We start from the raw sequence: 13,736 nt of genomic DNA, 5'->3' as shown, positions 1-13,736 counted from the left end.
CCTGTGTTTTTATTTCACCATTCCAGTCACCCAAATAAAGATGAATTTCTTGGCCTTTTTTTTTTTCATATTGAATCCAAATCCCTGCAGAAGGTCCATTTTGGTTGGCCCCTGTCTGTAACAGTCTGACCTAACAGGGAAGCAGGTCAGTGGCAAACATCAGAAAATGAAGATGGGAGGGTGAGCTGCCAACCAGGAAGAGCCTCCGTGAAGACAGCTCAGGGACTTAGGCCAAAGATCATCTGCAAAAGCAGCACTATGGTCGTTCAACACAGGTAAGAAGAAGCAAAATAGGTAAGACTGATGCTTAATGCCATGCAAGACCAGGTACAAGATATATACTGTGGTGGCAAAGGTAACAGTACATGAAGAATGAAGAAACTAAGAGTGCTCCCTGGAACAGCCAGGACAAAGTAAAAGACACTGTGTTCTACTCTCTAACAGCATTTCGCACTTGAACACATCTACTTGGAGCATGGAGATGGCACTATAGTGTGATTTAGGGTACCTTGACGTCCACTGACCAGTTGCCCCTCTGCCCTCTGGCAGACGTTATATTTCTTCACCCTAAATCTTTATTCCCAGATTTAAGTTCACTAGACATCAAGTACTTTATACAAGTATAAAAGCGTGCATAGAGCTATATAACTTGTTTTTAAAAATTGAAGTGTCTGAGTCTTACCTCTTGATTCAGTAGGTGAGAGAAGGCAGGTGGCTCTGATGCAAGTAGCCCAAAGACCACACCATAGGATACGCGGCTTTATATTCTTGAGTGAGACTGCAAGTCCCAAAGGCAAGTCTGCTTAACAAAGGCCTTGGAAGTTAGGCAGTTCCTAAGACTGAGATATGAAAGGGAGAGAAGGTGGTGGGACGGTGGAAATAAAGTAAAAAGAGGTTAGGCTGCCAAGTAAAGTTCATATAGCTGAATCCACCACCCAGATTTTCCAAAGGGAGTCAGGAAAGGTAAGATATATTAATAATTTCCAGAGAAATTTTCTATTGCAGGTGGGCTTGATAATTGGGAGTTAAATGGAGGTATGTGTTTATTAATTATTCAATATTTGACATTCTCAGTCACCTCTGCTATGAATTAAGAGAGTGGCAGGAACTCCAAAATAGTCCTTTGTCCTGCGCCCAGCCCCAAGGAATGCTTTCAAGTAAAATCTGAAGAGCAAACACTGAAAGAGGAGACAGAGACCAGCTGGGATTTATTTCGATGTGTCAGCTTGACATAAACATGGGTGAAGGCCAGATATGGATTGGTGACTCACCCACATTTAGATGCAGTCTGTGTAAAATGTTTTCATTTCCGCATCATGGAAGCAAATCTGAAAGCTTTCACTCAAACCATGGAATTTAATTTCTTGCTACAAAAAGTGACCTACCTCCTAGAACAGCTTTAAAAAGCCCCACTTTGACTCCTGGTTAGTTTCCAACTTTTGTTTAACTACTTTTTATGTGATTCCACTGTAGAAACAACCAAAATGATGATATTTTGCCTCTAGATAATCCTCTGCCTCTGCATGTATTGTTTTTAAATAAGAATGAATTAGAGTTTGGTTAATCTTTAGTACTATATAATCCTTTCAAAATAGACTTTAGATATTGCATATTCTTTTGAAAGGCACTGATATTACAGCCTGAATGTCTACAGTTTGATGGGGTCAAGAGAGATCACAGGAGTCTGTTAGGCTGTGTCTGTAGGCATTCACTCCTCGAATATTCATTTTGTAGAGGAGTCTTAACCATTTTTTTTGCAAGCTTTTAGAAGAGGCAAGAATTAAAAATATTAAAATTTATACCCTACCTCCAGATTATTTTTACCCAACATTGCTTTTTAACGTTCATGATAAAATCAGTCAATAGGAAAATTCTTCCTGACCGCAGATGTAATGTGGACACTCGTGTGCATTCACCATACATACCCAATGGAGCCATCGTAAAGCACAGACATGAGGATCCAGGCATTCCTGACCATCATCATAGCATCTAGATGACAGGAGATGTAAATTTTTGTGGCAGATAGGTCAAAATTATTTATTGAGCAATTACTATGTGCCAGGCTTGAGATATATCAATGAGACCAATATCCACCCTATGACTTCTAGTAATTCATTTCCCTTCTTAATCCTCAGCTTTCCCATTAAGAAAAATTGAGAGAATTGCACTAGATCTCATCAAAGGCACAGCTTAGCTGTGAGATTCAATAGACTTAAAGAGCTTGCAATCCTTGTGAACTGGCAAAAAGTGCACGTCAATGCATACTGGTAATAAGAAGGACATTTAACTAATGAAGGACTTCAAAGGATTTTCAGCATTTTTTAATGCTGTGTAATTACAGATGATTATCTTTTTAATCTGGCTAATTAAAAAGGACACTCAGCCAATCCTGGTGGCAAATATATTTTTCCATCTTGCTGCATTGTGTTCAGTCAGGAATAAATTAAAAAAAAACAAAAAAAAACCCCGTCATTAAAAATAAAGTAAGTCTCTCTAGAGGACAGAGAAGATTCTTTTGCAGGTGAACATGAAAGTCCTAATGTACCAAATAAGGTAGTGGTGGAGCATGGTCCCTGAGGGGAAAAATGTACCATTTTAATTTCTTGAGAAGATCAATGTGCTGAAATGTTAAGCTTAAATTACCAATCAACAATATCAGTACAGTTCCCACAAATTCAGAAAAACAATCAAGAGAGGCCTTAGGAATTAATGTTTTCCAAGTAGTAGCCAATGCCACTGTCTGTTTGTTCATGCCAGAACCACATGGGGGGACTCTGGGTATGCCCTTTCATCTCCCAGATCCAAGCGTCTCTCACCAAGTGATGGCTTTGATTCTTCTTCCAAGATATATCTAAAATCTATCAACTTCTCTCTATCTCTATTCCCACCACTCTAGCAAAACCCATCATATTTTCTTTCTGATCCAGCAACTCAGCTCCTCCTAACCAGTCGTGTCTCCTCTTCATCCAATCTAGTATCCTCAGAGCTACCACATTCATGTTTTCACAGTATAAGTATCACAACAAAATGCTTCTGTTTATAGTGTATCAGTGGCTTCTTTTGCTCATAAAAGTCTGAAACCTTTAGCCTGAGACACAGAACTTGTGATCTGGCCCCTGTTTGCTTCTGCAGCCTCATTGAATGTCTGTTTCCCTCACTCCGTTTTCTGCAGCCACCTTGGGTCTCTGTCAGTTCCTTCTTGCTCCCGACCTCCTCATACATACAGCATTCCCTCTGCCTGGAATTCACCCCTTACCAGTTCACCTCTACCCATCTCTTCAGGTTGCCTCAGCCAAAGGGTCACTCCCGTGGGGGAGCCTCCTGTGACCTTTCTCCACAGGTTTGGATCCCAGTTATGTGCTTTCAGAATATCTCTAACTTATCACTATTTTACTCCAGCCCTTGCATGTTGCCAGCAACATTGTAGGCACTCGAAAAATATTTGTTGAATAAATAATATCAAGGGGAGGAAATTTATGATTTTCTAAGAAACCTACATTTAAAGGATGTAAACATTGGATAAGAAGGGCTTGGGTTCCAATTAAGGATTAGGCACCAATTAAGAAAACTAATAACCTTAATTAGTGCCCTCCATATACAATTCTATAAAATTTGTCTCTGACTTAAGCTAGAACATCTCAGAAACAACGTGGCTAAATTAGTTCAGTTGTCCCTTACAGCATGTAAATGGCTTGACCATGAAAAACTTTTGGAGCAATACTAGCAACCTTGAGAAAATTGGCCCACAAGAGCTGAGCAACTGTGAGAGTTGGGCTTTGCATCAGGCACTCTGATCTTGACTCCTGAGGTTAGTAAGTGATAGACTATGAAACCTTACTGTATCACCTATAGACTATATTTGGAAAAGAAACTGATTGTATTGAACATTATATATTGCTTTCATCATGGGGGCCCAAGTGTGGTGACTTCTATATTTAATAATATTTGTGCAGCTTTTGAATAACATATTTTTGTGAGGCTTACAAATGTAATTTATTAAAGCTCCCTCTTCATGATATATTCTAGAAAGTGAAAACTCAAATTATTTGCCCACTTCTAGGACATGTATACCAATGTTCAGCCTATGTTTTGATACTGACTTCATCCCTAGTTTCATTTTTCCTACTATTATTTTTATATGACTCACTTCTCTTGATTATCTTAAACTTACTTATTATTATTCATGAACATACTATATGTATTATACATATATATATATCTTCTTTAAATCCACAATCCAAAATTATTCTTAAAATATACCTAAATATGACTAATGATATTGTGAAAGATCCAGAATGTAGATTTTATGTGTTGGAAATAAACCAGCAATAAAAGAAAGTAAAAATTAAAAATAAAGTCTTAGGTAATAGTAATCAATAGTAATCAAACAAAGTAATCAATAGGATTTATTTTGGTAGAGCCACAAGAAATAAAGAGGTGATATTAGAGAGGAAAAATACTGCAGACTTCTAATTTTAAATATGTAAACAAAATAAGCAAAGAGTCTTTCACCTCTCAAATTGGCAATGGTGCTTTTAAATCCTAAGACCCAGTACTTGAGAGGCAGAGAAGCGAGCACTCTCATATGCTAGTAACAGGAGAATGATGTAGTGCAGAAATCACATGGAACAATTATAAGGCAAATCAATAGTCTTAAAAAAATTCACACCTATTTACCTAGAAATTTCCTTTCTGAAAATTTATCATATAAAGAAATATATCATATAAAGAAATATACATGAAGATTTACAAAGATTTAGCTTTAAAAATAGTCATTGAATAATTGTTTATGATATTAAAAATACATAAACATCCTAGATACCTAAGGAATTAACAAGATATCATACCTAAATACTACAAAATCCTATATAACCACTAAAATTATTATAAAATAATATTAATGCCGCAGAATGAAAATTATTATATATTAAGTGAAAATCAAGTAAAAATAAAATAGACACTACTCCATTGATGTCAAATGTATCTAAATATACATTTTATATACATTTATTTGTCTCATATATATATATCTGAAAGAGTATAAAAATTATCTTTGGATTGTGGTACAACATGAGATTTTTATTTCCTGCTTTCTGTATCTATAATAAAGGTAAGTATTTGTAAGCAATTGAAAAAGCTATGGCAAAAAGATTCCTAATGTTGGATATGTTCAAGGATAACTTGTCCAATGACCATTTTATGGAACACCCAGACACTATTTTAGGCATTGGAAACACAGTCTCTGTCTCAGGAGCCAACATTCTAGGGTAAGTTAATTCCATTTGGCATCTTGTATAGTCTACATTGTATTTAATATTAAAACTTCCATTGACTAAAACCAACTTCAATCAAATTAATAACAAAGTAAATGTTTGGGGGTGTGAGATGGGACAATGCAGCTGGGAACAGTGGAGTGGTATGGGTAGCAGCTGAGGTCAGCCTGACTAGCCTTTCCTACTGCCTCAACAGAGACAAATCCAATCTTGGGGGCACCATGTCCAGACCTCTGATCCTCCCCTGGGCCATCCCTGAGTGGAAGTCAGGGTATTCTTCACCCTCCATCTGTCTGTAGGGGCACACGTGCCAGATCTGGCCTGAACCCAGCTTTCTGACTTTTGTCTCCTCAGTTAATTTCTCCCATTAGTAGTTCAAGAAACTGGAACCAGATGGGGGAGGGAGACAAGCCTAACCTCTAGGAACCCTCTGCCCACCTCCCACCCACCTGGGGATCTACCACTGCCCCCCTGAATGAGCTTGGACCAATTAAGCTCAATGGGTATGGCCTGGGGGGGCACCATGGTGCCAAAAAGCTGGGGGTTTCATCAAGTCACCCTCATTAAGGTTCAGAACCTCTCTCCTACCCTTCAGTGATTCCCTGTACCCCCTCTCCTGCTCAGCATGCTCACAAAATCCTCTACATTCCAAAGATCCTCCCCTAGGGTGCCTGCCAAACCCCCTGAGCCTATCTATTCCATGAAAAGATAACATGCCACACTCTGCTTTATGTATCCTTGAAAGTGGGGGAATATGAGCTTCCAAAATGCCATGCTACAGAGTCCATATCAGTCAAAGGCTAATCAAGAGACAGAGCCACCTAGTTACATAACAAAGAGTATTTAGTAGGGTAACAACAGAATGTAGCTTCCATCCCTAGGGATGGTGGAAAAACAAGAAGCAGTTGGAATTATTCATATTAAAACTTAGAACCTTAAAGGTGAGGTCCTGTGGATCTGGGATGTAGATTGCTAAGATGGGAGAAGGGAGTGCTTCTTAGTAGGTAATGGTGTCTCTGAAGTGGGCACAATGAAGCTGGGGCTATAAATTGATGAAGAAATTGCAGACTGGAATCAATCTCCATTACAGAAATGAGCTGCTGCTGAAAGGTAAGGATGCAATTCTAGGTGATGCTCAAAGAAACAGGAAATAGGAGGGCACAAATCTCTTCTCTTTCATGCTTTCAAGTCTCTCTCTACCAGGTTCTGTTGGAAGAGACTAATAGAGAACAATTGGCAAAGAGGAAATGTGATTATAGCATGACAAAGGAGAGTATAAAAGACTAGTTTGGCTTACACTTAAGTCTCTAATCCAACTCGAATTAATTTTCATGAGTGGTGAGAGTTAGGAGCTTTGTTTCACTCTTCTGCATGTGGCTAGCCTGTTTTCCCAGCAACATTTGCTTCTTTTCCCCAGTGTATATATAGACTGCTTTGTCAAAGATCAGTTGGCTGTATCTGGATTGTTTTATATCTGGGTTCTCTGTTCTGTTCCATTGGTCTATGTCTCTATTTTTCTGGTAATACCATGCTGTTTAGTTTACTAAAGCCTTGTAGTATAGTTTGAAATCTGGTAATGTGAAGCCTCCACATTTGTTCTTTTTGTTTAAGATTTTTATGGCTATTCAGGCTCTTTTCTGGTTCCAAATGAAGAATAGAATTATGTTTTCTAGACTGTGAAATCTGATGTTCGTGTTTTGATGGGGATTATGTTGAATATGTAAATGTCTTTGAGTAGTATGGACATTTTAACAATGTTGATTCTACCAATTCATAAGCATATGTTCTTCCATTTGTTCGAGTCATTTACTGTTTGTTTCCGTAGTGTTTTCTAGTTTTCTTTGTAGTGATCTTTCACCTCCTTGGTTAACTATATCCCTAGATATTTTATTTTCTTTGTTGCTATTGTGGATGGTATTGAGTCTTTGATTTGACTGTCAGCTTGACTATTATCAGTGTATAGGAATGCTACTGATTTGTGTACATTGATTTTGTAACCTGAAACTTTGCTGAATTTACTTATCATTTCCAGGAGTCTCTTGGTGGAATCATTGGGGTTGTCTAGATATAAGATCATATTGTCAGCAAAAAAGCAATAGTTTGACCTCCTCTTTCCCAATTTGGATAACTTGTATTTCTTTCTCTTGCCTGATTGCTCTGGCTAGGACTTCCAGCACTATGTTAAATAGAAGTGACATTGGGCACTCTTGTCTTGTTTCAGTTCTTAGTGGGAATGCTTTCAACTTTTTCCTATTCAGTATGATGATGTTAGCTGTAGGTTGGTCATATATGGCTTCTATAATATTGAAATACGTACCTTCTATGCCTAGTTTGTTGAGGGTTTTTATCATGAAAGGGTACTGAATTTTGTTGAATGCATTTTCTGCATCTATTGAGATGATCATATGGTCTTTGTTTTTTTGTCTGTTTATGTCATGAATTACATTTATTGATGTCCATATATTGCATCCCTGGATGAAGCCCACTTATTCATGGTAGATTATTTTTTTGATGTGCTCTTGAATTCAGTTTGCTAGTATTTTAATGAGGATTTTTTGCATCTATATTCATAAAGGATTTTGGTCTGTAGTTTCCCTTTTGTATTATGTCCTTTCCTGGCTTTGGTATCAAGGTGATAGTGGCTTCGTAGAATGAGTTGGGGAGGATTCCCTCCTTCTCAGTTCTATGGAATAATTTCTGCCGTATATGTACCAACTCTTCTTTGTAGGTCTGGTAAAATTCAGCTATGAATCTATCTGGTCCAAGGCTTTTTTTGTTGTTGTTGGAAGCTTTTTTATTACTGCTTCAATCTCATTGCTCATTATTGGTCTATTCAGGAGTTCTATTTCTTCTCCATTGAGTCTTAGAAAGTTGAGTATTTCCAGGAATTTGTCCATTTCCTCTATGTTTTTGAGTTTTCACAGATTTAAATGTAAGGCATGAAACCATAAGACTGCTAGAAGAAAATATTGGAAAACTCTTCTAGATATTGACATAGGCAAATAGTCTATGAAGAAGACCCCAATGACAAACACAGTAACAACAAAAATAAATAAATGGAAATTAATTAAATTAAAAAGCTTCTTTACAGCTAAAGAAATAACCAACAGATAAAATAGACAGCCTACAGAATGGGAGAAAATATTCACAAGCTATACATCCAATAAGGAGCTAATGACCAGAATCTACAAAGAACACAAGCAAATTAGCAATTAAAAAAAACCCAATTAAAAAGTGAGCAAAAGACATAAAGAAGAACTTTTCAAAAGAAGATAAACAAATGGACAATAAACATATCAAAAAATGCTCAACATCACTAATCATCAGGAAAATGCAAATTAAAACCATAATGAGATATCAACTTACCCCAGTTAGAATGGCTTTTATTTAAAAGTCCATAAACAATAGATGCTGGTGTAGATGCAGAGAGAAAGGAATGCTTATACACTGTTGGTAAGACTGCAAATTAGTGCAACCTGTATGGAAAAGAATATGGAGATTCCTCAAAGAACTAAAAGTAGACCTACCATTTGATCCAGCAATCCTACTACTGGGTATTTACCTAACAGAAAATTAATTCATTTTATCAAAAAGACACCTCCACTTGAATGTTTGTTGCAGCACAATTCACAATTACAAAGATGTAGAATCAAACCAATTGTCCATCTATTTGTGAGTGGATTAACAGAATATGATATATGTATACTATAATACTTAGCCATGAGCAAGGTTGAATTAAGGCATTTTGCAACAATTTGGATGGAACTGAAAACCATTATCTTGAGTGAAATATCTAAAGCATGGAAAAACAAACACCACATGTACTTACTCTTAAATTGGAACTTACCAATGAGCACACATGTGCACAGAGGGAAGTAAAACTCAGTGGAAATCAAGCAGAAGGGAAGTGAGAGGAAAAACCTACCTAACAGGTACAATGAACACTATATGTATTATGGGAATGCTTATATCCTGACTCAAACATAACAAAAGCAATCCCTGTAACCAAAAACATTTGTACCCCAGTAATATTTTGAAATAATGAAAAACAAATAAATAAAAGACTAGTTTAGTAGCTAAGAGAAAATATCTTAATAAGCAGGACAGAGTCTGAGAAGCCCTTGATTTCTTTAGTACTTATTATCTGCAAAGAAATTTCCAGCAGGAGGTGCCTAGAGAGGCTGAAACCAAGGCTCAATAAAGCCTCTGAGCTCATGGCTATTGTTCTGTAGCCCCCTGGTTCTTGTGAGGCTATGAATCCTACTTGTTGCCAAGCTGTCTTCCAGAAATTTATTCCTTCTCCTCTGGAGAGAGCTGGAAAAATGTCTAAGTTTTCAAAGCTCCTCTTGGACAGATGCATCTGGAAATCAATCAGTGAGACTAACAAGTTCCTACAATCCAGTCCTATCCCAGGCTCTAATGAGGGCTTTTGCTAAGCCTGAGCTAAGTCATGATGATTTGAGTCAATATGAATCTGGAATGAGATAACATCAAGATTGTGAACCTATTGGTGTTCATATTGCAAAGTTGTATTTATTGCCAAGATTATGCATATTACTTCACAATCTTTAAGGTGTTTTTGTGTGTGTGTGTGTGTGTGTGTGTGTGTGGCCTCTCTTGCCCATATCCAAGAAAAGATTTACTTGGAGAAGGTGTATCTGGGGATTGCTTCATCCTTTTCACTAAGGAAAAAGAAGTAGAGGTAGCTACCTAATGTGTGACTGATATCAACAAATGACACAAAGTTCCAAAAAGCTGATATGATAAAGATTGTCCCAAGTCTTCATATGCCAGTGAATCAGTTTTCTGCAGTTCTGCTAAGAAAACTTCCGAAGGTATATACTGCCCAAGGCAACAAGCCTATTGGCCTTTGCTAATAACAAGGCTAAAGTGTAGTGCATTGGCTGTATACTCTTTCCAACCACTAAGGTGCATTCACTATGGCCATTGCATTGTCTTCACTATGGACATGCATAGATCTCTGCTGGCACCTACCAGATTGACACACCTACAACAACCCTTTTGTATTCCCTGTAAGAGAAAACCAGGTGGCATCCAGAAAGGTATATGTGACATTTTATCAGCTGATGCAAAAACCACCTGTGTCCCTGTAACACTACCATTAAATCCTGGCACCCACAAAACTCTCGTAATGCCCCGAGGCCTCCCCAAATATGTGTCTATGTTTGTGACTTTTTAACTAGGGTTGGAAAGAGGGGCTGTCTGTTTTAAAAGCACCCTTCCACCTGAACTACCTTTTGTTTTTCAGCCTCATTAGTATCTTATTCCTGTAAAAGATCAAGTATAGCAATACTTCCTTCTCTTTGCAAATATGCATTTGCTCACATGCATTTTAAGTAGACAGTATTAAAAATTTTAAAAATTGAGCATGGTGATTGTTAGTAGTGGTTGGATTTATTTGGATAAGATAGACTATTTGCTCTTTTTTGCTCTTTTCTTGCATTGCATTTGGGAATGAAAAATATGTTGTGTTTTAAATGCAATAATATCATAGATAATCCAGTATGAAAATGTCCAATTACTGATTTTTCTAGTTTATCAGCATAGGCTGTTTATAAAAGGCTTAGTTTTTAGACTTTAGTGCATTGAATTATTCTATTTTAAATGATGGATTAGAGCTCTTAATTTTATTATTCCTAAAACTCGACTACAAAGCAGTTTAAAAAAATACTTCCATAGAAAACAAATACTTTCTTATCATGCCCTGGAACAGGATAGTGTTTGTTCACTGCCCACATAAATAACATTTCTGTCATGTGGTCAGGGTCTCCCAAAATGGTACCGTTGCCAGGCTTTTTCATAATTCCAAAACACACACACATACACACACATTCAGACACATACATAAACACATAGGTACACGCAGGGACAAATTCTTTTCCACTACTATAAACCTCCAACTAGATGAAATTTGAGCAGGGTGGTAGAGCCATAAAAAGAATGAGAGCTGGAGGGGAAGGCACAGCACCATAACTGCCAGAGGGGAAGATAAGTGAATGAATGCCCAGGATTCTGCTAGTACAGGCTCAGGAGCTTTGAGACAGGAACAGATAGAAAGCAAGATATAAAACCTCTATAGAAGTGTTAATATTTATATTGTCAATTCCATCAAGCCTCCTACATCTTTTCAGAAGGTGTCTATTTCTTAACTCAAAGTTAGAGAATATCATATGCCAAGCCTTTAAAGGTATTGCTCATTACTGTTCCATCTACCTTATAATTAGTGGCAATTCCTCCCAGATTCCAGTATCAGGCTGTCGGTCTTTGTTCCCATGTTGCTATGAGTTTTTGCCTCTTTCTATTACTTCAGGCATATTTTAATGAGAATTTCAGAACAGCCACATTGGTGGCTTCTATCAAATTCTATTTTGGATTAGCAATTTGATGGAAAACAATCCCAATGAAGAGAGCATTGATCCCTTTTTAAACCCAGGTAAAGGTATAATTATAAATAACAAACAAGAAGAAAGAGAAGATAAATCAAAATGTTATAAGGGGATTTAAACAAATAAAGAGATAAACCATGCTCTTTGATAGGAAAATCTTATATTGTTAAAAGTCTGTTTTTCTCCAAATAATTGATAAATTATTTCCAATGAAATTTCTAAGTATTATTTTTTGGAACTTGACACAATGAGTCCAAATTCATCTGTACATGTAATTCAAAAATAAATTTAAAAAATAGCTAAATGAAATTTACACTAATAATGTTAAGTTATATAGTTACAAAATTATTAGGGGAATAAAGATAGAATAATAGGCTGAACAATGCCATAGAACATAGAGCTCAGAAAGAATTTATCATTTGATAAATGTAAAATTTTAAACCAATGGAAAAAAGTTGGATTATTTTTAAAATTGTGTAGGACTACCAATTAATCACAAGAAACACAAAGAATACTATACTCCTTCATTAAAGCGTACACTAAGAAAAATCCAAAATTAATTGAAAGTTTATTGGTTTACAGAAATTATAAATGTGCTAAAATAAAACACAGGTAAATATTTATATAATTTTCAAATGGCCAAGGCCTTTGTAAACATACAAACAAAACATAAAACAAATGCAATGAGAAAGTTAACTGTATAAAAATAGCATTGTTGTGTAGAATGAAATGCCATGAACAAATAAGGACCAAGAAAAAACAAAGATAATATTTGTAAAACATATTTCAGGACAATTCTTCAAGTGGCCCTGGGCTGAACCACTTCCTACCCCTTTTTTACTTGTAGCTCTCAAGAGTAACTGTGGAATGTGCTGAGAATGTAACATGTTATGCGTTAAAAACTTTGTTCTGTCACTCCTAGAACAGGATGTCTTGCAACGCTTTAGCCCAGCATGTCAAGAGCCCCGGGGTATAAAACCCAGAGAGGACTGCTGTCTGGAGCTCCTCAACTGCAGTGCAAGTAGGAAATGTGGGAAGGAGATTCCACCTTCCCTCGGAAACTTTCCTGAGCCTTGGGCATCCGACTCACCACAAATCATAGATTTCTACTGTCCCTTGTTGCCTATCTGTAAGTAATAAAGTTGCTTCACCTAACTTGTGTGTGAGTGTTCTCTCTCACCGACTTGTGTAAATGATAGAAATGGCATCCCAAAAAACAGTGGGCTGAAGTATTTAGACTACTGTTCCCAGCAGTTGGCGTAGTGATGGTCTTTACTATTCTCCACACAATGGGAGCCCTCCCCAGGGATTAGTAACCAGTATGCAGTGAGACAGCTTCACACATATGGCATACAAATGGCTCATAACTTTTTCTATATCAAATCATATAAAAATTAATTAAAGATTAACACTCTATTGCCAAAAAGGGTAAAAGACATAAAGAAAACAATTATTATATAATAAATAAAATACGTCAAGAATCAGATTTAAAACTATCTAATCCCATTTATGAGAAAAATATTGACAATTAAAAAAAATGAAATGCCATTTTTTTGGCCAGGCTCAGTGGCTCACGCTTGTAATCCTAGGATTCTGGGAGGCAGAGGAAGAAGAATTGCTTGAGCTTGGGAGTTCGAGACCAGCCTGAGCAAGAGCAAGACCCCGTCTTTACCAAAAATGAAAAAAATTATCCAGGTGTGTTGGTGTGCACCTATAGTTCCAGCTTCTCAGAAGACTGAGGCAGGAAAATCACTTGAGCCTAGCAGTTTGAGGTTGCAGTGAGCTATGATGATGCCACTGCACTCTACCTGGGGCCACAGAGTGAGATTCTCTCTCTCTCTCTCAAAAAAGTCATGTTTTAAATAAAATATGAAAATAAAATAATACTAACCACTTCAAAATGTTTATAAAAAATAGACGCTCCCTTAGTACTATAGGTTATAAACTGATAAAATATGTTCAGAGTTGAAAACATTAAAATCTTTTGACCAATGCATACTCTTTAAATCTACAATTTATCTTTTCATATTACATTCCAAAGAAATTATGGTAAGGG

Source organism: Microcebus murinus, chromosome 3 (genome assembly GCF_040939455.1).
Source record: "Microcebus murinus isolate Inina chromosome 3, M.murinus_Inina_mat1.0, whole genome shotgun sequence".
In the NCBI taxonomy this organism is placed as follows: Eukaryota; Metazoa; Chordata; class Mammalia; order Primates; family Cheirogaleidae; genus Microcebus; species Microcebus murinus.
This window is presented reverse-complemented; position numbering follows the sequence as displayed.